General features: G+C 35.0%; 1 protein-coding gene, 1 non-coding gene and 1 pseudogene across 2 annotated transcripts in view; all 3 read left to right on the top strand.

Annotated features, from left to right (window-relative positions):
- The window catches only part of HTR2C (5-hydroxytryptamine receptor 2C), a 282,888-nt gene that overhangs the window by 17,684 nt on the left and 239,272 nt on the right, over positions 1–25,932 (top strand). Inside the window, exon 2 of the mRNA XM_027609567.2 lies at positions 6,512–6,573. The gene's annotated coding sequence lies outside the window, so the exon portion shown is untranslated. The remainder of the gene's footprint in view (positions 1–6,511; positions 6,574–25,932) is intronic.
- Positions 21,973–22,101, top strand: LOC113931678. The gene has a single exon (XR_003522830.1). It is a non-coding gene; the product is annotated as a small nucleolar RNA SNORA35 (small nucleolar RNA).
- On the top strand, positions 23,569–23,705 carry LOC113931699 (annotated as a pseudogene).

The raw sequence follows: 25,932 nt of genomic DNA, 5'->3' as shown, positions 1-25,932 counted from the left end.
TAATGTATACATGGAAGCTAGCTCGTGATAAACTCTCAATAAACAATAAAAAAAAAAAGACCAGACAGATTTACCTTAAGTTCCCCCAGATCACATTTAGTAGGAAAAAAAGGCAGTCATAATAACAGAGGAAACGTTTGAGTACAGATTCCATGAAATTCCATCCTGTTCTTATACCATAATAAATGGTTCTCTTTTCATCTAATTTCATCTATAATGGTTATATATTCTCATAATTCAAGAAGCTCAAATTTAAACATGGTATCTGCATTTTAAATGCAAAGCCTACTAATGTCAAAGTTTAAAGCTCCCATTTTATGCCTGTCTATAACTTTAAAATGTTTTCTTTTGGTATTTTGATAATATGTTTTATATTGAGTTTTTCCTGTGATTTTTACGGTGAAGCTTGTCACTTCCAGTTGCATAAATATTGTGACTAACTGGTTTTTTAATAAAAATAAAACATACCAAACAAATCCACCTGCAATCTAAGAATATTTTAAGAACCAGTTTCCAAATGCTATTCCAAGCAAAAGCCTATAGAGTATTTAGAATCTGTCACTAGTTTTTAACTGAATTCTGATTTCGTTTGCTTTAAAAAAAAGTTAATGAAAATCACTAGTTGTATATATGCCAGTATAATTTAAACAAAAAGAGGGCTGAGAGGAAGCTATGAGCTTGCATGACAAGGTACAGAACCCCCACCAAATAACATGTAATGAATATCAACTGTGAATGGAGGAGCTAAAATGAAGATTCAAACACAATTTTTGCCCATAATAAAGTATAGAGTTTCTTCTACTTGGTTATTTATTGGATGCTTAGAGACTTGGCACTTTCCCCACCAGAGAAGTCACTGGAATATATGGTTTGGTGTTAAGATCAATGATTTAAAAAGAGTCATCTCAAATAGAAAAGTTTTCATTATTCTGATTATACAGAAACACTGTATATTTGCTGATGTGAGTTAGAGGCCAGATAAAAATTGACCTTTGAGTCTATCTTATTCAATTAAAAAAGATTTCATTGTGCTTTAGTTGTCTTTCTATGTTTGTCTAGTTCAGGGTTGTTTTAACGTCCCCCCCCCCCCCAGCTTCCACATCACTACAAAATGTTGACACATTTTGTTTACACATGCAGTGCTATAGGTATTAGCATTATTATTTTTTTATTTAAAACCTGGCCTTTCATGATTCTTAGATGTATAAATGTTAGATGAATCACATGATTATTATGTGAAATTAATGTATTTCCCAATATATTTTTAAGAGAACAATCAACCTTTCAAAGTTATTTTAAGATCTGATTTTTCATTGGAGGTCATGGATTCAACCCCAAATCTTTTCTTACCAGTTTTATCACCCATTTTAAAGTATACAATTCGATGGTTTCTAGTATACTCACAGAGCCACATAACCACTGCCACAATTTAGAATGTTTTCATCATCCTCAAAAGAAACCCTGTGCACACGTCCCTCCTGACTACCTTACCTTCTACCCCCACCCAGACCCACCCCAGCTCTAGTCAGCCGGAAATCCTTCCTCTCTCTCTAGATTTCCTTATTCTGGAACCTGCAGTCTTTTGACAGATGTACTTGCTGGGAATACCAGAGAGGTTGTTTCATACTAAGAAGAGTTGGCAAAGAAAATGAGATTAGGTAGACTCAGGTAATACGGTCTTGATTAATCTGGGTAAATCCTTAATTTTTTTTACATTTCTGACAGTAATAAAATTTTGTATCTGAGTTTCTATCATCTATATTTTTGTTACTCAATTTTTGTATCTGAGTTTCTATCATCTATATTTTTGTTACTCAATTTTTATTTTAGTACCACAAAATCAATAAAAAGGAAGACATCCTCAAAGTACTCCTGTTCAAAATCAATTGATTTCAGAAACCTTAGTTTCAAACTCTGGAAAGTTCTATTTCCAGGCCATCTCTTTCATTTTTCCCATTCTATCCAATCAACACTTGCCAAACTTGACTATCCTTTCCAGAAAGGAGGCATTTACATCAGAAAACTTTTAGGTGTGTGCTATTTGCTGTTGAATGCCATAAGAAGCAATTGATTCAAACTTGCCATCTCTTTGGTTTTTTTTTTCCCCTAAATCTCTAATATGGAACACACGTCCCTAAAATTACACCTATTCAGAGGATTTTTATGAAGAAAATTGCCTTTCGTTCTGATGGGGTTTGCATTATTCTTTTACAATGGTGTAGCCTAACACATTAGTAGCAACTCTCAATCGGTATCCGTTTAGCTGCCAACATCAAAAAACAATTTTAAGTGCATGAAACCTGAAGATAAAACTGGGGCCTTCTACCCAAAATATGATGTTACCTTCCCATTTAAAGTAATCAATCTCATAATATCTTATAATGTATATCAATAGGTCCTATTTACATCCCCAAATGCACGTTTTAATCTTCTTCTTCTGAAACATATATGCTTTATACACAATACAAAATAATTGTTTTTGTTATTTGCATTGTACTAAATATGAGGATGTAATAGACAATGCACTATTTTGTGTTTGAAAGCTTTTCCAGGGATTTTGTCTTTTGCAATTGCTCCTTTGTTTTGCCATGTTCTGCTGGACTTGTGATCCACTGTTCTGAGTGTCACAAATAGCCCACTCCATTGCTCTCTTTGACACAGCACAGTAAGTTTAAAAGGCAGTATCACATTAGACAAAGATTGTGGTATTAGAAAGTTCAATGAACTTGAAGAGAAAGTTAAGAAAATTTAAATGAATAAATCAACAGGATAAGGCAGGGAGATATGTGTGCTTTAAATAGTCTGCTAATAAGACTCAGTGAAAGAGAGAAAAAATGGTTTGAACAAAGGTTCGAAGACATACAAAAGGAGAAGAACATACCTTATGATTTCATTTATATGAACTTCTAGAACTGGCAAAAATAATCTAAAGTGATAAAAGTGAGAAAATGGTTGCTTTGAGTTGGTGGGGGGTGACTACAAGGAACATTCTATATCTGCACAGGTGTGTATTATTTTCATCAAAACTGGGCAAACTATATTTAAAACATGTACATTTTATTATATGTAAGTCATACTTCATTACAGTAGATTTTTTAAAAGTCAAAGTAGTCAGTAAAGGGTGACCATTGTGTTTGAATGTGATCATATTTGAATGAAAGATAACTCCTTCGTTTTAAATATGAAATATCCATGCCTTTCCAAAGAAGTAAATTAAGCTCTTTTGTAATGTATTCCTTCTGCTCAGGATTGAGTACTGGCATTTTAATGATGACTCTTAGCCACCATAAGAAAGGCATTTCTTTGATAGACCTTCTACTTTAAATGCCTGCTTTTTCCCTGTAATTTCAACTGAGGAGAAATAAAGCAGCAAACTTATCCATTAAATCGTTCACAGGATTCTTATGACTTTTAAAACACGATTTTGAATTGAAACTACTGTTTTATAATATTCTTTCTCAGGGTAGGCTGAAAGCAAAATAACAATAATTTTTGTAGGAAAAGTAAGATAAAATCTGTCTTGAACATCCACAAAATTGCCCTTAATGTCACTTTATAAATCAGTTATAAATAGCACCAGAAGTAATAGGACTGCACGTGTGAAATCGAAAGACAGTGTATGCACTATTTTTGTAGGAGGGAATTACACAGTGTTTGGATTAATACATAGAGCTAGGTTGTGGCCATCTTTCTTTTCTGTCTAGAGTCACTAGCCTACAAAGCAGAAAAATCTATCAAAGTCATGGGGGAATTTTAAAGATAACAGTTCAGCAAGACGGATAGAAACTGGAAATGACAGAATGTTGATAATAAAATATACCTCAGATTTATGTATATAAATAACTGAAAGAAAAAGACTGAGAATGTATGGTAGATGCAAAAAATTATTATAAAAATGCCATGGCTGTGGGGCAGAGGCAAAGCAAGTGGGGCTAAAGAGAGAGAAAGAAATTGAAAAAAAGTTTTATTTTTGCCTAAGGTATTCCAGACTTCTTCAAAATTAATTAAAATTTTAGAAATGTATGCACAAATGTTGGAAACACCAGAAAATGTATTTTCAGTTGATAGATCCAGAAGTAATTTTTTATTCTTATTTTTAATTTTTTAGGATTTATTTATTTATTTATTTGACAGAGAGAGATAGCGAGAGCAGGAACACAAGCAGGGGGAGTGGGAGAGGGAGAAGCAGGCAGGCTTCCCGCGGAGCAGGGAGCCCGATGCGATGCGGGGCTCGATCCCAGGACCCTGGGATCATGACCTGAGCCCAAGGCAGACGCTTAACGACTGAGCCACCCAGGCACCCCTAGACGTAATTTTTTAAACTATAAGATTGATTGGTTTTTTTTATGAAGGAACAGAAATGCTTCATTATATCTCAATCCTCCCCCCCAAGGGGATGTGGACACCTGCAATAAATAAATCCTTCATAAATAAATGGCACAATCACGGTCATAGCTCAGTGTTCTGACTGCAATTGTCACAGTTAACCACTAGGGGGCCTTGATTCCTTTGGCAGCAGTTCGATGACCACAAAGGTTTTATTCCTTGCAAGGGTACTTCTACTGTTAAGTGCGAGCTACGATATTAAGTATTAAGCGGGTAGAACAGTACTATGTACTGAGCTACAGTATTAAGCAGGTAGAATAGCTCATTACTGTGTACTGAAATGATTTCATGTTTTCCTGCATTTCTATGTTTAATTTTTATTGCACAGACTAATAACTTGGCCACCAGCTTCTTCAGCAAGCATGGAATCTCATCATTACTCAAAGATTGTTATTAACTTTGTACCTCTGCTTCTTGAAATATACTAGGTAGAACCAGTTTTATATCCCTTTTCATGAAGAAATTCTTTTTATTTACTATAGACCCCCTATCATTTGATGAAAACAGAAGTTTAATGTGATCATGTGTTCTCACATATTTGTTTCATAAATCTTTGTATTTTTTAGAGCTGTAAGAGAGACAAGAAAATGCGAGTGTAAATTTATAATATTAAGTGTCTTTTCTGACATTTAGATTAATATAACAGCTTTTACCCATGTTATTTTTCACTAATTTGAAGTCAGAACTACTTTTCCTTTACTTTTATTAATTTACTCTTTATTTGCTCTTTCATTAAGGAGTGAAAAAAAACAATTTGCTGTTATAGTCTGTTGTCTCTTGAATGATTAAAAGGGTAGTGACGTTAAATTATTTAAATTGTGGCTTTAAAATGTATTGCATAAGTATTTTATACTATGCATCAGATATGTTGACTTATATTGATAAACTTATGAGCAAAAAAATATTTTAATGTCTCCAAATAATATGATAATTAACATTTCTTGTGTATTTCTAATAACTCTAATGGTCTTTACATTATTTGATTTTATTTACTTGAACCAATGGAAGAATTAGTTTCGTAGGGGAGGAAAAATTTTTCCTCTACCCTGTTGGACTCTGTTACCAAGAACTGCAAATTAAACTGACAAGCGAGAGATTAACAGGAGGAAAAGTTTTATTTCATATACATATGAGGCCAACAACAAAAAGTAGCTGGCTTGTTTCATGGTAAAGTTAAAGACTTACATACCTAACTTCGTGAGGATAAAGGAGGAGTGAGGAACAAATTCTCTGGGATAAACAAATAGGTTTCTTCAGGAAAGACAAATGGATTTTTAAGAGAACAGACAAGAGAGAAGCTTGTGATAGTGTTTGTCTATACAGGTACAGGGATGAGTGGTCTTTCCATCTCCTCCAGAGCCATACAGTTCCACGGAGAGGGCATTTCCGGTAGCCTCATTCCCAAGGAATTGCAGCTTTTAGTCAAAAAGCCTCCTCTTTTAGTCAGAGGAGGTTTTTTTCTGCATATGTTGAATCTCAAGATGTCTTCAACTTAAAATAAGCTTTATACCAACTCTGGGGTTCTGAGTGGGTTCCCACAGATTTATATTTTAAGAAAATCTGTGTATTTAAAACTTTTTGGTCATGTTTTATGTGTTTTAGGGAACTCCTTAAGTTTAAAACATGTTAAATATTAACATTGTTACAGCAAGTTTCTTTGTCCCACAAAAATGTAGCTGGCTAATATTTGTATTAATTTTTGTCTTCAAATCTCAAATGCTGTCAATTGATACTTTTAAAGTAATTGATACTGAAATGGTGATTTTTCAAACTTCCCCTTCCAGCTTCTAGTATCATTTTCGTACCTACGGGTAAAATACCATTTAACTAATTCTGGTCTGTAATGATTTTATGTGAAAAATGTTTTAACTTAATATTTGAATTATGATTTTCCTCGTTCATTTATAATACTTAACTGATATTTAATTTTCTCTTTGAGCTGCGGTACTAATGTTTGGGTTTTTTTACATTAATTTTATGCAAATGAAACTGTCTTCTGGTGCTTATAGATATCAGCCTCATTACCTTTCAGCTATGCTTTATACATGAATAGTATAAATAGTTATTCTAAATAGCACTTTACTTATAGAGTTCTCATTGCATTTTTCTAAATGTTTGTTTTCAGGGATATCATCCAATATCCATGAGCATCTATAGGCCAACCATCACCGTCCTTCAAAAATAATTGTAAGTATATCCATAAACATGCTACGGGACTCTCATTTTGCAGTAATATTCAACCATTATAGTTAGGGGATTCTTATTATTTTGGTAATGTAGACTTATTTCTGAACTAGTAAAAAATTTCCATTAATGACTTAGCATATCTGAAAAAGAAAATTATTTAATTGGTACACAACATTTTAATGCAACCTAAGAAAAACTCAGCCTATTTTATTACCAAATAACGTGGTAAGCAGACACCTTTGCCAAAGTGTTTAATTGCCACCCTGACTTTATACTAAAGAAATATCAAATAAGGTGGCATAAATAAGAATGATTAGACTAATGAAGACAAAATATGAATTTGAATTTTTCTTTTTCAGAAACAAACTCATATCTGAGATTAGGCCATAGAAAATCTAGCTATTGTTTTCCTATCACAAATTTTTGAAAGCGAAGTCCATAAAAATATTCTTGATGGATAGATTTAAAAATCTCAGAAGGAGTAGGAGGGGAGACTGAGAACTTTGTTTCTCAAGAGGGGGTATCAAAGGCCCCTGGGTGGGGCTCAGCCGGTTAAGCGTCTGCCTTCGGCTCAGGTCACGATCCCAGGGTCCTGAGATTGAATCCCACATCGGGCTCCCTGTTATAAATGTCAAAAAACACTGACCTAGAGAATGGACCACTCTGCATATTATAGGTTTCTTAAGCATGTTATTACAAGTTAGGCAAAATAGGTCAAAATTAGATCCCTTATTTTTAAGCTCCGGACTGCACAGGGAATTCTCAATTAAATTCCTGATTGTTCCTGAAGTCATAAACATGTACTTAACTCCACAAAATGTTTTTAGAATGATAGTGTTGGAGGAAGAACGGATAATGATCGTAGAGGTTATCTTACTTTTACAATGAAATTTCAGCAGACTCTTTTAGTATAAAATTAATATATATTCATTACATAAAAGTTAAATAATACAAAATAAAGTGGAAGTCTATCCAAGTTGCAGAGAGGTAAAGGATGGAATACGGTTGGGAATGTCTGCTGAACATATTATTACTGATCAAAAAATAAAAGAAGAAAACAGGGATTGTACATCAAGACAGTTGCATCAAAATGGCTGCATTAAAATGTACTACAGACAGAATGGTCAACATCAATCAAATTGTCCTGTTTTGTGATTTGATGACTCACCATTTAAGATGATGACAAAGGTTACGCTTCCTTTGTTTAATATATATTAAAAAAATTTTTGATGCTATAGGCAACTTTCCATAAAGGAAACATGAAATTCAAAAAGCGTAAAATGTAAAATCTTAAAGAGTCCCAGCAGCTGTCCTGAGAGTGCACAGGAAGTCACTCATTATCCTTTTGTGAAGATCCAAGTTTTCCCACAGGTATTTTCACTGCGTTGGTGAAATAGGTTAAGGTGGACACGCAGGTAAGTTTATACTCTCAAGCTTCAAATTGCTCACTCACACAAAGGCCACCTCATATATATCAATGGCATCGTTAAGGTAGCAATGGCCCTACAAGGTAGTAAAGACCAAGGTCAGCCTTAGAAGAATGCGACGTAAGCCAATTGCATTTTTCGTATCTCCCTTTCAGCACTCTTCTGGCCTTACCATATTGTCTCCATAATGAGTGGAGAGGCCCCCGCACCCCTTGGTACACAGGCCTGTTGACACCTTTGTCTTCTCCAGCTGTTAATTGGAAAAGATTTGATACACAAATTCATCCAAAGCTAGCAATATCTACAAGTCCTGCCGCATCCAAAGAGAGGCCCATTTTAACATTGAAAATGTGACTCCAACAGTCGAATTCCTTGATTGGCCAAAAGAGAAAACATGCCCCAAATCTCATCATGTGGGTATGTAAGCTTGTTGCCTACTTCACTTCTCCAAAAGGCTGACCTCATCAGGGCATGTTGGTGACATAAAAATGGATGTGCAACATACTTAATTATACTTAATATAAAAAGTTAGAGTCTGGTTATTTATCATAAATAATTTTGTTAATGTTACTAAATGTGTTCATTCTCACTGTACATAAAAGAGTACTAAGAGTTTTATGATAATGTATATACATCCACAACCTCATATTCTTTGAGTTTTTGAAATGTGGGTCCCTGGTGATTTCTGTGACTATTTTAGCTATATAAGATTCAACTGATCGGGGCGCCTGGGTGGCTCAGTTGGTTAGGCGACTGCCTTCGGCTCGGGTCATGATCCTGGAGTCCTGGGATCGAGTCCCGCATCGCGCTCCCTGCTCAGCAGGGAGTCTGCTTCTCCCTCTGACCCTCCCCCCTTTCATGTTCTTTCTCTCTCTCAAATAAATAAATAAAATCTTTTAAAAAAAAGATTCAACTGATCTTTAAAAATAAAAGTCAGTTGACCTGATTTATCTCCAGCTATCATTCAAACTTAGTAACACCTTCCCGAAAGCCCTCCTTAATGCTACCTCTGCTACCGTGATATATATATTTAAGGTAATGGATTTAGGTAATGTATTCAATGTCTCCTGTGAAAAATGATCAGTTGGACAACTGTGCTCCTCCTGAGCTGGATACGGTTAGTAATATTAGTAAGTATTAAAGGTAAATATTATCTTTTTTCTGTAAAACCATATCAGCATTTAAAGTGTCTTCACAGAAAGGGCTCATGTAAATGAAGAAATAATGTACATATGTTGGTTCTACAATGTCATGACAGGATTTATACTTGTCACTTTTTTGACACCTTTATTGACAATTTAAGAATTTTATCTTTTAAACTTTTAATTATGTGACTTTTTGTTGCTACAAATAAATGCAAGTTCACTAAACAGAAGTTTTTTTTTTTTAATGTGAGTTCTCTGATATATAACTATTATCATAAAGTTCTTTAGGTTACCGAATTACTTTAATGAAAACACAGACTATAACAAAAATCAAATATTACCTATATGGATTAAACAATGTCATTATTTCACTTTGCAGTGTATTGTAGCTTTCGTTTTATTCACAGATATTTTATTTCTTGGATTTGATAAAATAATGAAATACATTTTATTGCCCTTTAACTCTTCATTTGGTTAAAGTAAATAATATATAAGCAAAACTCATGAAAGGGGTACAGAATTGAGTACTAAAATGTTGTGTGTTATCTGCAGAGAATATGCCTTTTATATCACCTACAGGAACCAACATGGTGTCTTGCACATAATATGTATTTAATGGTATAGTCAATAATTAATTCAATAATAACTATTGCACTAGTAATGATGCCTTGGGAAGATAATCAGGCATTTTTTTAGTAAATGAATATATATATATATATACATGTTTAAAGCATAGGAAAACCATAGCCTTTAAAAAATTCCACATTCCTCACAATTTTTACTTGTATTACTATTCTAAAAATTAAGATGTGTGTGATGAGTGTGTGTGTGTGTGTGTAGGAAAAAAATATATATAGGAATATTACTCAGCCATCAAAAAGAATAAAATCTTGCCATTTGCCATCACGTGGATAGAACTAGAGAGTATTATGCTAAGGAAAATAAGTTAGTCAGAGAAAGACAAAATACCATATGATTTCACTCAACTGTGGAATTTAAGAAACAAAACAGATGAACATAGGGAAAGGGAAGGAAAAATAAAGTAAGATGAAAACAGAGAGGAAGGCAAACCATGAGACTCTTTCTTTAAATTATTTATTTATGTGAAAGAGAGAGCCAGTGAGCATGAGTGGGGAGAGGGGCAGAGGAGAAGGAGAAGCAGACTCCCTGCTGAGTGGGGAGCCTGACTTGGGGCTGAATTCCAGGGCCCCAGGATCATGAGCTGAGCCAAAGGCAGATGCTTAATCAACTGAGCCACCCAGGCACCCCCTGTAAGAGACTCTTAACTCTAGGAAACAAACTGTGGGTTGCTGGAGGAGAAGTTGGGGAGAAGGGGTAATTGGGTGATGGACATTAAGGAGGGCCCTTGATGTAATGAGCAACTGTTATGTGCAACTGCTGATTCACTAAATTCTACCCCTGAAACTAATAATACACTATACATTAACTAAATTGAATTTCAATTAAAAAAACTTTTAAATATATTCTAAAAATTTAAGTAGTCTTTTATAATAATCAATTGAACTCAAAAACATGGCATTAATTAAGTACTTAAAGAAATATTTATTGATTTTAATAATCCAACTGAGCAAATTGATAATTTGAAAACCATATACCATACATATTTTTCACCCTGACTAGCCTGCACCAAAATCAACAAGGTTGGCAACATAGGTTAGATTGTCCACATTCTAAAATATTTCAACTTTTCAAAATAAGTGAAAGTTCATTTTATTTTGGAAAGGTAACTAGCCAAGCAGTTTCAAAGTAGAGTTACATGTCCATTCATACTAGATCACGGTAGTAAAATAATTTTTTCTATGTGTGTTTTCTGTTTTTGAACATACACCTTTCAAAAATATGCTTGCACTTTTAAATTATACATTTTGAAAATACTCATATCTCCTGAAATATAAAATATGGGAGTAACTTAAGTAACTACAAGTAAGTTAATACATGTTGTATTAGAAGCTATCATTATCAAGGAGTTTATGACATAAACAATGTTGATTTTTTTTATTTCACGCTTCTAAAATATTTATTAGTCTTAACTTTAGTGCATATGGCCCTCATTTTAGAAATGACACATATCTTTCAAATAAAATGCAGATATTTTAATGATCAAAATTTTTACGTGTTTTATGAAATGAATATTTGTATATTTGCATTGTTTCTATCACATTTTACTCTTATTTGAAAATTCTTTTTCCCCCACCAAAATTAAACACATGACCCAGACAAGTAATACATGGTATATGTGAGCTTGCTAACAATCGCTTTATGAAATATTCTCTCTTTGTATATCTAGGTACCATTGTTCGTTTAGCTTTCTCAAAACTAAGTATCTTTATTTGTATCTTTGGAGGTACCAGTAAGCTAATACTAAACTAATAAACAGATACTAACAAAATATGAAAATCAGAACACATATTCGTGGTATGTTTTCTAAAAATATATATCGGTTAAAATCTCTTTATAAGTAATTGCCATGCCATTGAGCATTCTCATTGACTTCATAGGGTTTTGATTATATGAGAATATACTCTCAATGTGTGGCAAGTTTCTTAGTATCACTGGCAATGACCTTGTCATTTAGATGGTTGGATTAGGCAAGAAACTGTCAGTCATCCTTGAACATCTTCCTATCCATTATGCCCCATAACCAATTTCATCACTAACTCCTGTCAACTTTAGCTTCTGAATGTCTTCACTCCATTTCTAGCATCCTGGTACCGGTTTGGCTTTCTATCACCTCTTGTCTGAGTACTGGAACAGCCTTCTAAATAATTGTTCCACTTACACATTTGCACTCCCAAATCCCATTGTCCCAATTCTTATTGCTCTTAGAATAAATACCAAAATCTTTATAATGGTTTATAAGAGAACCTAATCTGGCTCCAGTCCACCTCTTCTGTACCATATTTTGCCATGTCCCCTCACCTGCATCATGAATGCTTCAGCTACAAATGTCTACTTCCAGTTGCTTGAACACATCATGCTCTCGCTTCTGTTGTGAATACTTCCTTGCATTTCCCACCTTTCCTAACACTCACATTCCCCACCAGTTAACTCCTATTAAGCCTTTACAGCCCAGCCTAAAAGATATTTCTTCTGAGAACAGGGAAGCCTTCGTCCCCACCTTACCCCGCATGTTAGGTCAGCTTCCTGTTATATACCTTCATAGACAACATTGTATAGCTTTCCATCATAGCACTTATTGCAGTTTATAATTATACATTATGTTTGCAATTAGATATTGCTATGTCCTCCACTAGATGTGAACTTCATGAGATCAGGGACAGTATTTGCTTTTGCTGAATATTGTATTTTTAGCATCTAGCACAGTACCTATCGTACAATTCAGTAAATATTCATTGACTGAATAACTGAAAGAACAAATAGGTATTATCTATCAAAAACTCACTGGTGAAAAATTAGAGGCCTCAGTTACTAAGACCTTAACATAGGGTTGCCAGTGTGAGCTATCAACTAACTGTGATGGCAGTAAAAGTATCGCCATGACTTTAAATGTGATATTAGCTATACAAGAAATTGACACATAAATGCTTAATACCCCACTTGAATTGTTGAACAGTCCAACAGGGGTTTTGAATATGTTTTTCTTGCCCTGTATCATTCACCAAGAGTTTCATAGTCACATTTTAAGACATCAGATAACCAAATCATATCACTGCTATACATTATTAAATAAGCAAATTCAAATTCATGATAAATGAATTCTGCATAACCTATAAAGTCTTAAGAATTATTGCTAATGGGACTTACATTTCACACTAAAAAATGGAATATATATATTGAATACAGCATAAATATATCATTGAATAGATGAATATAACTGAAATGTGTTGTTACTAAATGAACACATTGATGAGTGATATGATCCTGAGTTTTAATTTCCTCCTGGCTAACTAAGCTTTCTTATTTCTGCTTTAATTTCACATTGATTTTATTTTTATTCCTCTAAATTGCACTTTGCTATTTTGCAGTGACCAAAATTTGTCTTAAATTACATATATCTGTTTCCATTTTTTCCTCTGTTAAAATATACACAAACAAGTTTAAGACAGCACAACCTTGTTGTGGATGGAATCATCTGGGAATCCTGTTAAGCTGCAGATTCTGATTCAGTAGGTCTGGAAAGGAGCCAGAGAGTTTACGTTTCTAACAAGCTCCCAGATGACAATGTTGTTGGTCCATGAATTATACTTGGAGTAGCAAGGTAATAGAGCAGGGGTCAACAAACTTTTTCCATGAAGGGCCAAATAGTAAATATTTTTGATACTGTGTTCCATATAGTCTCTTTCAACTGCTCAGCTTTGCTGTTGTACCATGAAGTTGGCCATAGGCAACGTATAAATGAATGGATGTGGCTGGGTTCCAGTAAAACTTTATGAACACTGAAATTCAAATTTCATACAGTTTTCACATACGATGATATATTATTCATCTTTTTATTTTTTTTACAACCGTATAAAAATGTAAATGCCATTCTTAGCTCGTGGGCCATACAAAAACAGTCTATAGTTTGCCAACCACCCCACTAGAATATGAACTTCCAGTAGATAAATTTGCCAGAGGCTGGACGTGTGTGGTGGGATAGGCTTTGTAGAGAAGATCGCAGTTGAGCTAAGACTTGAAGACACAAGGCTTTTCTGAAGAGAGAAGCGGGAAGTAGTGAAAGAGAGACAGGCAAGCGACAGCATTAGCGTTCTCTAAACTGGGCACGTAAGAGTATGGCAGGAGAACAAGCCCTTCTGGACTGAGAAGGCTCAAAGGAAATGGGGATTCCTTATATGCATATTTAAATGGCTTCAGATTTTGGGGCTCATGGGTGACTCAGTCAAGTAAGCATCCAACTCTTGATTTCGGCTCAGGTCATAGTCTCAGGGTCCAGGGATTAAGTTCCGCGTCGGGCTCCATGCTCAGAGCAGAGTCTGCTAAAGGTTCTCTCCCTCTTCCTCTCTGTCTGCCCCTCACTCCCTCTAAAATAAATAAACAAATCTTAAAAACAAGTAAAGCCTTCAGATTTTAATGAGTTGTGCTGTCAAGTGAGCATGCAGACTGAGAAGTGGAGGATGCCGTTAAGTTCTACATTTTGGAATTTTAAGAGAGGACTGGTCTGCTGAAAGGGAGAAAGAGAATAGAAATGAGTGAGGAAAGCTGAAAAAACTACATCTGAAAGGTCAGGATGCTCTGCAAGTGACAGAAGATTGGTCTCATATGAAAGCTTTATGGAATCATTTATATAAATAATCAAGATTTGCAAATTCATGGAGGAAAAGTGAAATGAATATCACAAAACCAGGCAGGGCAGGGCAGTCAAACCTTTTGTCCATTATTACAAAGCACACCGCAGACTAAAAAGGGAAGCTAAGAACTGAGGATTAAAGATTAAAAGGATGGTCTCTACAAAAGCCTCAGCATCTGACTGACATTGCTGATGAGCCAGAGAGTAGGCTTACATGCTGAGAGGTGAAATGAGCATGTGTCTATTATTTCTCTAGAAGTGACAGTGGAGTAAGCTGATAGGATATTACAAAATATCAGAGTTGAGAATTATGAAAGATGGAATATCAAGTACAAAATTAACTCAATCCCAATTGTCTCTAGAAAGCACTTCCTCTAATTCTCTTTCCATTTCTCAACTCATCCCTCCCGAAAGGACTTTATCCACTTGTTTTGGAGTCGCACTTCATTGGAATGCTGGGAGTGAATTAAGATTTGCTGGGAACTTACAAGGAACTTTAGGAATTTTCTCATAACAATCTAATAAATGGATAAATTTTACTACCATTTATTTATTTAGATTTCCTCCAAAATAGGGAATGCATCTACCAGTAGCTGTGACTCGGTCATGACCTGGGGGTAAAAAAAATGGAAGGCAGAGGAGAGAGAGAGTTTTTACTTTTCCACACTAGAGGGAAAGCTACAATTTTGGTCAGAAAATTTTAGGTCACGTTTAAATACTGACTAACCATGACAGGACAGGCAACTTATTAATGGAAGTTAAGAAGAATAGCAAATGTACACACAGGAAATTTTAACTTTTTTTTAGGGAAGGAGGGGGGAAGAGGCAGAGGGAGAGAGAGAGAGAATCTTAAGCAGGCTCCACGCCTGGCACGGAGCCTGACTCGGGGCTCGATCTCACAACCCTGAGATCATGACCTGAGTGGAAATCAAGAGTAGGAAGCTTAACTGACTGAGCCACCCAGGCGCCTCAAACTTTTAATTTTTTTTTTAACATTCAAAGGACTTATGACCAGGTTTCTCATCAAGTGAGGAGAGATGTTATATTTAGTTATAATATAAATTATCATTTGTTGAACATCTACTCAATGTCAGGGAATGTGCTGAAAATTATACAAATTATTCCATTTAATTTTCACATTTTAATAAAAGGGCTATTATTACACATACTTCACATAAGAGTCCTAGGGGGCTTAAGTGAGTTATCCAAGGTTCCTTGCCTTCTTGGGACTTGCTTAAGAAAAACAGCTATTGTGTAAATCTGGTAATATGAAGTATATGGCACATACCAGATGCTAAGCAGTAATTAGCTGTTGTTTTCTCACTATTATTGTCAGTAGTATTATTGCTATTTACTTAATGCCTCTAAGCCTTCTTTACCTCCGCCATAACATGAAAGTCAGTATAATACAAGTATGTCAAAGTGATTACATGAAACAAACCACTTAAAGTTTCTAGCATATAAAAGCCACTTAATAAATGTCAAAACCCCATAAATTTTCTCTTGAAGGATGCTTTCTATTTTTAAATAAGGCCAAATAAGAAGGTAGATATTCATTCTTCCAAGTATTTAGCAACATGCCCCTGGGTAATGAAGCTGACACTTTCTCTTCAGAAAACAGTGTTCGACTAAAAAATGATTTTAGTTTAAGGGCCTGGAATTAGGAGGTTGAGTTTAGGGCTGAAATACTCAGCACATACTTCCAAGTTTCTGAAGGTTTTTTTTTCTGCCCCACCTACTATTTCCTACAGTTTAAAAACAGATATTTCTTAGGTATTTGTGTATGTCCCCAAAGTGTATTAGTTATAGTCTTATTAAAATAGTGTAATTCATTCATTTGTGCCCCAGTTGAAACGTTGTCTTTTCATAGTTGAAGAAATGTTTATTAACAGCATAAAAGTGCTCGATAAATGTCTTCAATAAATGTTGGACACAAGAGTGAATTAATGACGCATTTCCATTATTATTTATTATTTTTATATCTTTAGATTTCTGCAGAGGAAGCTTCCTTTAAATAGGCTATATACTGATGTCTGCAAATTCATTTTGACAAAACACATCATGTTCCCCTGGATATAAAAATACAAATGAATTAGTCTTTATTACACTTTATTTTTTAAAAATAATATTTACAATTGATTTGGGTACTTGATGTGCTAACATTTAAGTGCAGCACACCTTCCTTAACATTGTTTGCTCCTTGATGCTTTCCTTCATTTAATAGGCATTGTGATGAGGTTTGGCACTCTTCCTGCCTTTAAAGCGTAAGCCAGATTTTCAGTTTACAAACAGATCTTGATGTTATTGGCTGACAGTAACCTCTGATTCTAAAAGGGAAAAAGATGACCAAGTAACTCAAGTATCCTAGAGAAAGCTGATATTTCAGTGTCTTCTCTAAATCGTTAAATAAAAGCCAAGCTAAAAAGTACATTTATAAAGAGTGATTCTGTGGGGGAAAAAAAATATTTACTTGAGAACTTATCATTGAAAAGATAGCTCACGGGGCGCCTGGGTGGCTCAATCGTTAGGTGTCTGCCTTTGGCTCAGGTCGTGGGATTGAGCCCCGCATCGGGCTCCCTGCTCGGCGGGGAGCCTGCTTCTCCCTCTCCCATTCCCCCTGTTTGTGTTCTCTCTCTCTCGCTGTGTCTCTCTCTGTCAAATGAATAAATAAAATCTTAAAAAAAAAAAAAAGAAAAGAAAAGATAGCTCAGGGAAGGAAAGCAATAAGGCCAAGGACAAACGGATGAAGAAAGGGTAAAGATTATGATTAGTTTGGGTCGTGATGAGGTATAAGAAGTGGCCTGTCATCTCAACACTGAAGACAGTTGAATTCAGAATGTAGAGAGGGCAGGAAGAAGGGCATTTCGAGAATGGGTATTGAGGGGGAGGGGCTTCACAAAAAGCTTGGAAAACAATGAGCTTTGAATGAGGCAGAACTGATGGGGTCTGTGACCTTATTGGGTTATACTCGGTAATGGGATAAGGTGAGAGCAACATGGAGATCATAAGAGGAAACTGCTGATTAAGGGGTTTTGATATTTTTTTTTAAAGATTTTATTTATTTACTTGAGGGAGAGAATGAGATAGAGAGCACATGAGAGGGGGGAGGGTCAGAGGGAGAAGCAGACTCCCTGCCGAGCAGGGACCCCGATGCGGGACTCGATCCAGGGACTCCAGGACCATGACCTGAGCCGTATTCTTCCAAAGAGATATTCCTGTAACTACTCAGATACACGGGCTGGATCTCTCATCTTTATCTCCGAGCCGATGCTTTCGTATCAGGCTCTCCAGTCACTACACCTGTAACAAGCATCCCCTACCACCAGGTGGCTACAGAGGTATGTCATGCTCGGGAGTTTTCCAGTGTTTGTGACTCTGATGTGATAAAAGTTTTTCCAAGTCACAACTTTAAAAATCTGATCATCTATTTAATGTCCCATCTCTTATCAAGACAACCTTTTAGAAAAAGTTGAATTAAGCTCATCACTTCGTAATATTCATAAGCTTAGGAAATTGATTTCTATGTTAGATTTCCAAGGGAGGCACCAAAGCAAATGAAATGGAAGGAATAAATATGATTTGTTTCAAGTTTCTATGCACCCTACATTATAATCCATGACTTGTTCCTAGATAACTTTCTTTGGTGTTATTGCTATCCGACATCGACTTCTGTCATTTAAAAATAATTTGTTTATTTCCCTCCCACAACTGGCTGATTGAGATTCCCTATGGCAGAGTTATAGCTGTGAGAAATGATAGTCCCTGAAGTAGGGGAAGACGAAAGGATGGTGAGGCTTTCTAAAGCCTTCAGGGGAAGGTCAGTGGCAGCTTGGATGGTAGGAGTTGGCAGAATACAGCTCCAGCTGCTCGGCCTTCATTATGCTTTATGATATCATGCGCCAGAGAACATAAAGTTCTCAGTTTATTTTTTGGGAAAATTACATAAATCCAAGATCATTATGTTTGACTCTTCATATTAATAGGTAGTGCATTAAATTTACATTAGAATGAAAAATAACATAACCTAGTTTTTAAAAAGCAAAACGCTACAATTAACATATCAAAATACCCCGTCACAGGATAAGGATGCTGTTTATTACTCTAAATTATTCAGAAGTTTTCACACAATTTGCTGTGAACATTTGACTAATAGAAGAGTCTAGAACCTGTATTGATGGTGATACACTGAACTGCATCTTTTCTCCCTCTCTTTGTGTCTTTGGAGGTTATAATAAAGAATGAGTGGATTAAGGTATCTGGATAATATTGCTTTGAATATTAGATTAATTCACCAAAATAATTGTGAAGAACTATTATGGGATCAGCACTCTGCAAGGAATTTGGGGAGTTGCAGATAACTATTGGCCAAGATCTCTGACCTCTCAGCTTACTCATGATCTTCTTGGTAAGATAAGATTAATTAACATAAAACAAACAAACAAAAAAAGAATGTTACCAAGAGCAACAAGGATATACAAGTACAAAGGGGAGAAATCAATGAAGCCTGCATTTCAGAGGGAGAGTCTTCAGGAAGTGAGCTTATAAATTGGGCTGTATTGTATACCTAGCTGTCATCATTATGACCTCCATCTCATTACTTGTCTTTTTATACCCTATCCAGGCACCCACATAAGTCCCTTTGACATTCTAGGTACTCCACAAATACTTGCTGGCTGATCAGTTAATTTTTTTCTTCATTTTTTGTTACTTTTTTCAAAAAATTGAAGTATGATTAACATACAGCATTGCACTAGTTTCAGGTGTATAACATAATGATTCAGCAATTCTGTGTGTTACTCAGTGCTCACCACAAGTATAGTCACCTAAATTAATTTTTTGAGAAGGATATAGTAAAAGCAAGCAAAAGAGAGACATTTTGGTTTTCTGTAAAATATATAGTTATCTTGAGAAAAGTCTGTAACGACCATGGATTAAATACCTTATCATTAGATCATAGTGCGAATCTGAAAGTAAAACTTAGAGATCTGCTTCTTTAAGAGTGCTTACCCTCAATATTGAAGAATGAAGGTAAATATTTGAACACCTGTTGGATTCTGAAAACAATTTTAGTCCACTGGTCTGCATCAATTCATCATGACTTATCACATCAAGATTTTATAAGGCCAGCAGTTAACTTTTCAGCAGAAATGTTTCTCTAATGCATGGTATATCTAAAAATTGATAAGACTTTTAAGTAGTGTGAGTCTGCCCTCCCTTCAGGAGCAGTATTTAAACAGTGTCTATCTTGTGCCTAAGAAAAGCTGGAGTCTTTTGGTGTTTATGTCTTTATATTAAAGAACTTTTGTTAGACATGCTCCTCTCAAATTTCAGCCATCCATAAAAGCAAAAGGCATTGAATGATATGGTTGCAATTCATGTTGGGCAAGTACATAATTTTAATGGGACATGGTTAAGCATAATTAGAAGAGTGGCACATCACCAAAGATAGAGATAGAATGACAGACATTAACAAAATGAAAACCTTGACTAAATTCCTTGCAGGAGACTTGTCTCTACTACCACATTGCATTTTGATGAGTATGCATATTGAAAGTGGTATTATAATTTAGGATCAAGGCTGTTGCAATCATAATTACATATAAAACAATCACTCTGAGAAACAACTGCTTTTCAAAGCTGTGGAATAATGAACATGTGTTTTTCTGAATGATGAATTAAATGGACCACAACTTCATAAATGGATGGTCTCCCAAAGGAAATGTAAACTATTAAAACCCATAATTAATAACCAGTTTGTCACATGGTATTTTTCCTCTTTTTGTATTCATGTCTACCAAGTAGTCTGCACATTCAAGAGAGTGTCTATATTTGAACTGATTAACCAACACTTTGGAAATAGGTCTCCTTCACTGGAAAAGCAGAAACAAGAGCCAACACATGTTTTCCCCCTTCAAATTGCCATTATTCTAGAATTTTAGGCAGGAAAATATGTTCTTTTATACATCACAGATAAGCCTATATATGCACTTTAATTTTTGGAGTGCACTTTTTTCCTACTCTTAAATAGAGTACTATTCTTTTGAATTGCTTTTTTCCTCCTCATTTTTTAAAACCTTTAGCCAGGAAGGGTCTAGAATATCACCTGTAGTTCTCATTTTGCTGAGAAATTTCTGGTATTTGATTCCATTCTGTTTCAAGTGTCTAGGAAAAGTTCTAAACCCCAACTTTGGTAATGTAACTTCTTCATCTAGGGAGGTCAGGCAAGAAAGAAAAGGAACATTTTATTCATTGTATCAATAAAATTTAAAAAGTTTGAAAGCCAAGCATTCAAAGGAATGTTCATCACCTAGATATTTTATGCATTACGGGTGGAAGTATACCTTTGTACAACTACTTGGGAAAAGAAGTTGGCATTGTCTTCTAAAGCTGATTATTCACAGCGCATATAAGATGTGTTGTTTTAATTTTAATTGATTAATTAATTAATTAATTATATCAATGCAGCCATGTCTGGTGATTCACATACCAAGGTTTATAATTAATTCCATTCTATGCACTTGAAGCCAGACTATTCTTAGAACTTCAGGGTGGCTGAGCACCCAAGTGGGCATCCTTTGGTAAGGCAGCATACCAGGCTAGGGCAAAACTAGAAGAGCTACAGAGAAAGACTTGTTTTGATAAGAATGCTATACATTTTAAAAAGTGCATGGTTCATAGCCTTTTATCAATGACTTTATGAAGCAAAACAAAAAGAAAGAAGTAGTGATTATTTGACAGTGGCTGCTCAATGTGCAGACTTTTAGTCATAACCAAGAAAAAAATGGGAGACACATCAAATGGATAGTTTTCTGTTTTGTACATTTGGGAAAATGTGAGTTTCTTCTAGACACACAGGAAAGATGTGTCTTCATCACATAATTCAGGGATAATGATCTACAAATTCTTGTCAGGAAAGTTTAAGCAATTTTAAATAGTCATAGTCAACATGTAAGCCAACATAAATAATTAGGTACAAAGCAAGTTGGCTTTTGTAAGGGGAAATTATAAGACAAGTAGAAAAAATGTAAAATTATTAACTTAAAAAAATTCCACAAATTTGTAACCAAGTTCCTCACAAATAATAATTTGAAAGAGAAAGAGAATTGTCCCTGGCAAAGTGGGAGATGTCTGTTTTTAACAATAGCTGTTACTAAAAAAAAAAAACAACAACAACAAAAATAGCTGTTATTTATTGATCATCGACTAATGTCAGGGACTAGACTGGACTAGTTATTTCTTCTAATTCTCACAACAGTCAGCTATCAATAAACAAGTTATTATTGATCCCATTTAACATAGAAAGAAACACAGGCCAAGAGGGCTTAAGTGAGTTTCTAAGGTTCCACAGCTCATGAGTGACAGAGTTGGGATACTGAGTCCAGATCTGCCTGATTCTAAACTCTCATTTCCTTCCCCTAAAGTTAATCTGTATAGGTAGTAACCATACTGAATGAATGAAGAATGGATCCCGAGATGTTTTAGGTCTCATATCCACCCCCTCTTCCAAGCTGGTTCTTCTGAACAGAGCACAGGCTCCCAGCCCTAGCTCTACTGTCTACAGCACTGGCAAGTGACCCATTGGGCTTCTCCTTGACCAACTGGGCATCGAGCAGTGCAAAAGCAAATCCCTCCACAAAGCTGGGAGAGTCATGCTGTGGGCTACTCTTGCATGCTGGGGGGTACATATTTACTGGGTCCTGTGGCCCTGCCTAAGAAAAGTGAGGAGGTGGAGAGACAAAGCAAACAGCTCAGTACCTGCTACTACTAAATAAAGTTGACTATGTTCATATTAAGTTAATAGTAGGAACTAAAAAATGTTGTTATTACATTATCACCACCATTATTATTAGCTGGGTGACTCTTAGCAATTTACATTAACCCCTCTTGGACTCAGTTTCCTAGTCCATAAAATAAGGTTGACACTACTGGAATGAGCTAAGATTGCCATGGTGATTGTATTACAAGATAAATTCATTTTAATACCCTGGCAAATTGCTCTTTAAGTGTTAGTAGGACAGGAGAGATAAGTTATTTTTTCGCTTTGATGTGATTAAAGTGAGATTATAATTACCTTGCAGATATTGGCTCCAGTGTATTTTATTTCTCCACATTTCTACTAGCTTCCTGACAAACTGGCCTTCCCAGCCTCTTCATTCCCTGTATATAACAGTCTGTTTAAACTAGTGCTGATAGAACTCCTTTTCCATTATTTCTTATAATTTAGATCTACATTCAAGATCCATTCCTGGTCCCTTCTTTCCTTCATAATTTGAATACTCAAATCCTCACAAATCTCTCCCTCTACCGCAGTTTGGCAATGACCAGTTTCCCATTTTTTGTATTCATTAATGTTATCTTATTAGCTAAGTTGTAAATTCTTTGAAAGCAAAGACTCTCTTCTCATACATCTTAGTACTTACAGAAGCACCTAGCCCAGTGCCTTACAAAAAGTAGAAGTTCAATAAATAATTACTGACAGATAAACTCATGTAAGTTATCTGTGAAATCAGTCATTAATTCTCATAACCAGAGCTCAAAGAAAGCTCTAGAATTGAATGCCATATTTTTGGAACCATATAAAATGTGGCACTGTTTTATGCGGTAAAAATATATATATATATATATATATATATATATATATATATATATATATATATATACTGAAAACTCATTTAAAATCCAGAAAAGACGGGCTCCTTGGCTGGCTTAGTCAGTAGAACATGTGGCTCTTGATCTCGGAGTTGCAGGTTCAAGCCCCACGTTGGACATGGAGCCTACTTAAAAAAAATAATACATAAATAAAATCCAGAAAAGATTAGTTTGTGAGAGATAAATTCATGATAAGTTATTTAACTGAAAATAATTAGTTTAGAAGAAGACCTCACATTTTTTATGTTGACATTATAGGTGGTAAACTTGCCTTCCTAGGAAATGTCTTTAGGGCCCTCTGCCAGAAAGGACACAGGCCTCATTGGTCATAGCTATGTTCTGATAATTAGGCCAACACTGTAAAAGAATGTACACAACTTGCGGCTCATTATATTACTATTTTCAGACAATTGGGATGAAATACGTCAGTGAAAAATACACATTACACTAAATAAATCCTTGTTGACTGGAATACAAAACCCAGTTTAAAAAAATGACACATTTTATCGCTTCTCGGCCTTTTGGCTAAGATCAAGTGTAAAAAAATGACACATTTTTCCTGATGATTGGCAAGGATACATTAGAAAGACTTTTTTATACAGTATATATTTTTAAATTATTGTTGTTCCAACTGTCCCCTTTATTGACACTATTGAACCAAGGATAAAAGAAAAGTGAACATCGAGTATGTGGGTGATGTGAAATGGAAGTAGAAGATGGACCGTGTGCCTTGGATAAACTTCCTTGTCTTGAGGTTCCAGACATTGGTCTCTTTTTGAAATGAAAATAAATACCTCCTTCCTTTTAGAATGAAAATAAATACCTTACCTTTCTTAGAAATATGGCAAGAGAGTGTTCAGATGACTTACTACTCCTGTGAACAAATGCGTTATAATAATACAGGGTTTTACTATTCTCCCCTTACTATTCTAATGCATTGCATTAGAATAATAAATGCCAGTTGAACATTCCCCCATCCCTCTCCAGCCATAGACACATATATTACACTGAGATGTGGGAAAACAGCCTTTTAAATAGATTTTTAAAACTTAATTTCTTAAAATAATATAATCTAGGGGGCTTGTCTTAGAGGTCCATGTGGGTAGGTGAGAACCTGTCAACACAATGTCTGTTCTCAGCATTTTTCCTAAAGGCAACATGCTATTTTGTTTTCCTGTGTAATTATTTTTGCTTGTCTTTTTCTGCTTATGTACTTTAATTTCATTTAGAACTTTGAAGATGGAAAAGTACGACTGTTTAGATTCTCTCATAATATAAAACAGACTTAGTAATAAAGATGATAAATTCTCTTTGATAAACATCTGCTTATAGCTGAATGAAGGGTTGTTCAGCACAGAATGTGGTATTCAGCAAAAAAAGCAATTTATCTAAGAAATACTTCTTCCCTTGTTGCATTTACCCTCTTGCTAGCTTGGTGTATCTGTATTGCCTATTTGTCCTTTGTTACTGTCAAGACAGCAAATTTCTATCTGGAGCAGATGTTGTAACTGCCATTGTTCTAGTGCTTAAAATTCATTCTGCTGCAGGAAATTCTTATCATTAAACCTCTAATTTAGCAGTATTAACAAATTGAAACTATGGGCTGTTTTGTCCAGGATGTCTGGCCTTTGTTAGATATCTGAGCAAAAAACATATATATATTTATATCGTGAAAATTGTATCAAAAAACTTAGTTGATTATTTCTTAACAAATCAATGTGAAGCTTTATTTCATCAAGATAATATATGATATGATGGTGGGTAAATGCTCTAAGATGTTAGTCAGTCATTAGTTGTGTGAGAGTTTATCATAGATTTTCCTTGTTTCCTTTACTAATATCTCCATAATTTATGCAAAAAAATTAAAAATCATAATATGTGTCTTGCTACTTTTTGAATAGAGTATTTAAATTTAAACCTGTTTTTCTAAACTTCCAATTTGGGCCTTTTTGTCCATAGCTCCTAATAGCACCCCACCTATTTTACCCCACCTAAAAAGCCATCAGATGTCATATTTAACCTTCAGGAGAGAATCAGAGAGAATGCCATTTTATTTTCACTCTCAGTCACATTTTCAATATTGGAATGATTAAAACGAGACCAAAAATAAGTTTTGCATTCCACTTTAGACTTACAGTTTAAAAACGAAAGCAACAAATATTTTGTGGAAATATTCGTAATAACATTGAAACAAATAACATACAAACAAGTATTCAGTAAATAGAATTCTACAACATGTCCTAAGTTTTCCATGATTACTACTTTAGAAGTAATTCCAGTACGTGTTATTGGGTAGATTGTAAGTAGTATCCCACGGTTGGACATCTGTGCAATCACCAGTGCAACGACTCTAATTAACTGGACACATGTTGATCAAGTCAACTATTGTTAGGGTGACCAGACATTCCCGTCTGCTCAGGAGAGTCACAGTTTACACTTACTGAATAAATGTCAATAATACTTTCTTTGAGTCTCAAGAGTGTCCCAGTTGGGATATTAAGTTAGATGCTTATTCTTACTCTCACGCACCCATATAAACCTAAGGAGTTACATGCTGACACATATAAAAGAACTATAAGCAAACGTCCCTTACCCAGAGAGGCATGCAAACTTATTAATGACACAAGAGATACATATGAAACCATTGCAAAATAACCCATACATCTTTGAATTTAAATTCCAAATTTGTGATACAAGCGGGAAGCACCATGGGAATTCAGAGAAGAGATACATGGATATAGACTAGAGTAGTTAAGTCTGATTTAAGGAGTTGTTCTGCTCTAGGGCCTTGCAGGCATGAGGTCACGTGGACAAGGTTCTAGGGATGATGATAATTAAAGTTCACGGTTGATCAGTCAACAGAAGAAAT

This window comes from Zalophus californianus, chromosome X (assembly GCF_009762305.2).
Source record: "Zalophus californianus isolate mZalCal1 chromosome X, mZalCal1.pri.v2, whole genome shotgun sequence".
NCBI classification, from domain to species: domain Eukaryota; kingdom Metazoa; phylum Chordata; class Mammalia; order Carnivora; family Otariidae; genus Zalophus; species Zalophus californianus.
The sequence above is the reverse complement of the archived record's forward strand: the minus strand, read 5'-3'. Positions and strand labels throughout refer to the sequence as shown.